This window comes from Scylla paramamosain, chromosome 20 (assembly GCF_035594125.1).
Source record: "Scylla paramamosain isolate STU-SP2022 chromosome 20, ASM3559412v1, whole genome shotgun sequence".
In the NCBI taxonomy this organism is placed as follows: domain Eukaryota; kingdom Metazoa; phylum Arthropoda; class Malacostraca; order Decapoda; family Portunidae; genus Scylla; species Scylla paramamosain.
Window position 1 is genome coordinate 12,533,995 of NC_087170.1, and position 5,000 is coordinate 12,538,994.

Below are 5,000 nucleotides of genomic sequence, written 5' to 3' on the forward strand. Positions count from 1 at the left end.
GTTTTGGGCGGCGCGCGTGTCTGGGCATACACACACACACACACACACACACACACACACACACACACCACACATACAGTGCTTCCTTACAAAGTGTTGTTAAGTTTTACGTGAAATGTCCTCTCTCTCTCTCTCTCTCTCTCTCTCTCTCTCTCTCTCTCTCTCTCTCTCTCTCTCTCTCTCACAAGATAAGAGAATCAAGAAATATTAAAGCAATATTTTTACTTGTACAACGATACTTATCCCCCCACTCTCTCTCTCTCTCTCTCTCTCTCTCTCTCTCTCTCTCTCTCTCTCTCTCTCTCATAGATAACCACAAAAACGAGATACCAGTGAGCCGAAAAATGATCGAGCAATCTCTCTCTCTCTCTCTCTCTCTCTCTCTCTCTCTCTCTCTCTCTCTCTCTCTCTCTGTCTCTCCGTTTTTTATTCTACACTTATTTTTCTTTTTTCTCGGGTCAAAATTTACGATACGCGAGTGAGTTAGGAGAGAACAGTGTGTTAGGATAAGAGGTTGTAAGTTGGGAGCGCGTAGTGATGTTGTAGATTTACCACTTGTTCTTTTTTGCTCTCTCTCTCTCTCTCTCTCTCTCTCTCTCTCTCTCTCTCTCTCTCTCTCTCTCTCTCTGGTGTAAAAGTATTAGTAAGCTATCTCTTCTATTGGTTTTCCTTGTGTTTTTCTTTTCTTTTCTCTTTCCTTTTCTCGTATTTCCTTCGTTTCTCTTTTTTCTTCTTTCTTTCTTTAGCAATTGAGGAGCCATTAATAATTTTCTTGCCTTTTCTTTAGTTTCATTTTTTTTTTTAGTTCTTACACATTTTTACTTTTTTTTCGTTATCCTCTTCTTTCTCCGTCTCCTCCTTCTGTTAATACATATTTTTACTTCTTCCTCCTTCTTCTCCTCTTCTCAATGTGTACTTTTATTCCTACACTTATTCACATCCTTCTTCTTTTCCTCCGTTTCCTCATTTCCTTTTATTCCTCCTTTAGTTCACATCATTCTCCTCCTCTTCATCCATTTCCTCTTGTTCCTCCTCCAATTCTTTTTTCTCTTCGTTCTCCTCCTTTGCCTTCGTTTCCTTTCATTCCTTCTCCAGTTCTTCTTCTTCCTTTTTTTCCTCTATTTCCTCTTATTCTTAGTCCTATTCTTCTTTTCTTCCTCTTCTTTTTCGTCCATTTCCTCCTATTCCTATTCCAATTCTTCTACTCCTCTTTTTCCTCCATTCCCTCATTCTTTCTCCAACTCTCCTCGTGGTCCTCCTCCTCTTTTTCCTCTATTTCCTCATTCCTACTCCAATTCTTCTCCTCCTCTTTTTCCTCCATTTCCTCTCATTCTTAGTCCAGTTCTCCTCCTCCTCCTCCTCCTCCTCCTCCTCCTCTTCTTCTTCTTCTTCAGTGAACACGTAACTCACATTCACAACGCAGTATTCACAACGCTATAGATTCACAATACATCATAATACGATAAAGAAAACGAAGATTTACGGAAACTCACCCAATTTCTTCGCATTTATCGTATTAGCGTTGTGTATTGTGTGTTTTCAGCGACGTGCGAAAATTTATACATCGTTTTTTCTCTTGGGATTTAGTAGAAGTAGTAGTAGTAGTAGTAGTAGTAGTAGTAGTAGTAGTAGTAGTAGACGATAAATATACAAAATCCTCTACGCTATCTATCCTAAAACCATAATATTGATTGCATTATTTTGTGTTTTATCTCTTCTTTCTTTTAGTTCCAGTTTTCGCTTTTCTTTGGTATATTGTTTTCTCTGTTCCTTCTTCGTTTTATTATCATTTTTCTTACTCTTCCTCTCATCTCATCAGCCATCACTATAAAATCACCATATTTTTTTTTTTTTTGTCTTTTTCAGCATTTTTTTCCCCTTTTCCGTTTTGTTATCACATTTTTATTTTTCTACTCCTCCCTTTTTTTTTTTTATTATGATTCTTCTCATTTTTCCTTTTCTCCTTATCATCACCACCATCACCACCACCGATACCGCTCAAACACCCTTTATCTCCTCCTATCTTTTCCCTTTTCTCCTTACGTTATTATCCTTTCCCTTCTCCAGTTCTCCCTTCCTTTCTGCAAGTTCTCTCTCTCTCTCTCTCTCTCTCTCTCTCTCTCTCTCTCTCTCTCTCTCTCTCTCTCTCCCGGTTACATCCTCTCTTTTCCTCCGTTCTCTAATTTTTCCTTCTTTCCTTCACTTTTTCTCCATTCTCCAGTCCTTCCATCCCTCCTTCACTCCTTCCCTCCCTGCCCAGACGATATATTTCTTCCTTGATGCAGCGACATGTCAATAAAACCTACTTGTCCCCGCCCTCAGCGCCGCCTTCGGGTGATCCTTCCGCCGGCGCCGCTTCGGGATCAGCGCCGCGGGTCTTTTGTCATTCCGTTTTGTTCCTTTTTTGTCTTTTATCGTTTCCTTTTGTCTCTTCTATCTTTTTGTTTTGTGCTGTTGTTTGTATGTATTTTTTTTTTTTCTTTTTCAAAGGAGTTCTGTATTTTGGGTATTGTTGTTGTTGTTGTTTGTTGTTGTTGTTGTTATGATGATGATGATGATATTGGTGTAAGAAACTCTGTGTGTATTGATTATTTTTAGCTATTATTGTTTGTAAATCTGGTTGTTATTCTTACTGTTATTATTATTATTATTATTATCATCATTTTTATTTTGGCTCACTCCGTGTTTTTTTTTCTTTCTTTTTCTTGTTACCAGATTTATGCATGAAAAATTTTCCAAAGAATAATTCACGTATATTTTAATCTTTTCTATAACACTGGCTCACGGGGGAAAAAAATACCATACTGAGAATACGAGTAAAATAATGTAAAGAAAAACAAAGAATCACACGCTGAGTATGTGAATAAATGAATAAGTAATGAATAAGCAGTGCAATTATATTCGCTAGCATATATTTACTTCCACGCCAAACTTAAATTATGAAAGTTATGAATAAAAAAAATTGCAATATCTTTCACTTCAATATTTTTTGTTTACTTTGTTGAGAGACGGATCTCTCTCTCTCTCTCTCTCTCTCTCTCTCTCTCTCTCTCTCTCTCTCTCTCTCTCTCTCGCTTTCTTTAAGTTTTGTGGCTCTTGGTCTGGTAATTGAGTAAAAAATAAAGAAAGACAAAAGAGAAGTACGAAATGATAATATTAATAATAGTAATAATAATAATAATAATAAAAATAATAATAGTAATAATAATAATAATAATAATAATAATAATAATAATAATAATAAACAATACATATATAACATACATTTTTCTTCGTCATAATTATAAAAATAAAATAGTAAAACATTCATGAAAAAAAAAACTTGAGCAAACTTACACTGATTAAACACACACACACACACACACACACACACACACACACACACACACACAAAAGACCCGCCGCCGCCCTTTACTGACCGCACCCCCTCTTCCTCCTCCTCCTTCTCCTCGTCAGGCCTCAACCCACAGGCGTCAGCAAACAACCCTCATTACCCCTAATTGTCCCACTTAATTAACTACCTCAGGCACCGCTCACCACCACCACCACCACCACCACCGACACGTGTTTAAAGTTTTTCTCCTTTTTATTGTTTTATTTTGTCGTTTTTTTGGGCCGTTTTACTGTTTTTTTCTTTTTTTCCTTTATTTACTTTTTGATTGTGTGTGTGTGTGTGTGTGTGTGGTTAAGTTGCAGTTCTCTCTCTCTCTCTCTCTCTCTCTCTCTCTCTCTCTCTCTCTCTCTCTCTCTCTCTCTCTCTCTTCTGTTTTCTTTTTCTCATTCCTTCTTTCTTTATCTCCTTCATGACAAGATATTTCTTTCCTTCTCCGTTTCTTAATTTCCTTCCTTTCCTTTTATTTCTTTTGATCAGGTTGGTAATTTTCTTCCTTTCTCTGTCTCTCCCTTCTTTTCCTTTCTTTCGTTGTTTTATTCATTCATTTCCTTCATCGCCAATTTTTGCTTTGTAAGGAAACATGTGTTAAAATCACTTTATTTTTTTTAGTGTGAAAAATTCGTTGCGTGTTTTATCTATTTTTTCATGTGTTGCGTGATCATAACTTGTAACATTTTTTTCTGTATCAACTTCCTCTTGTTCTTATTTTCTCTTTTTTTCTCTTTTTTTCTTTTTCTTTTAATTTAGCGATCTCTCTCTTTTTTGTTTATCTATTGATTCTAGTTATTACTTCTTTTCTTGCTTTTAGCTTTTATCACATTATTTTTTTGATGGAGTGTGAAAATTTTACAGTATTCTGATATATGTATTATTTGTTTTTCAGTATGATTTATGTTTCTCTTTTACTCCTTTCCATCTTTTTATCTATCTTTTTTCCCCCGTGATGGTCTTTCATTTAATAGAATTCTCTCTTATATATATCTTTCTTAATATTATTTCTGTATTTCTATCTTCTTTATTTTTAATTTCTCTTTTATTTCTTTCCATCTTTTAACCTACATTATTTTTCCCTCTTGATGATATTTCAATTCATAAAAATTTCTCTTTGATATATATATTTGTTTTCTCACAATTACTTGAGTATCTGTGTTTTCTTTATTTTTAGTTTCTTTTCTGCTCCTTTCCTTTTATTTTACTTATCGTTTTTTTTTTTTTCCCATGATGATATTTGAGCTCATAAAAATCTCTCTCCATATATTTTTCCTTACTATTATTCATGACTATCTTTACACTTCACTTAGTCTCTCCTCTTATATCGTATTACTATTATGAATTAGTACTTCTTTTTTTTTTTTTTTTTATTTATCAGCATATCACATCTCATTCGTCAACACTTTCGCAATATTATATCATTTAGTTATTACCTGAATATTTTCCCTGATAATTATAGTGTTTTCAGTCTTGTTACCGGGACCAGTTTTCTTTTATAACGCTGCTATATTAGATTACCTATTTATTTATTTATTCATTCATTCTTAATTCTGTCTATTAATTTTGCAGTGTGTTTGTATATATGGATAATTATGCTTTTCGTGTATACTTTTGC

General features: G+C 34.5%; 1 protein-coding gene across 1 annotated transcript in view; it reads right to left on the reverse strand.

The window, feature by feature from the left end:
* LOC135110341 (paired box protein Pax-3-B-like) overlaps positions 1-5,000 on the reverse strand; it is a 49,299-nt gene that overhangs the window by 43,090 nt on the left and 1,209 nt on the right. The window lies entirely within an intron of this gene.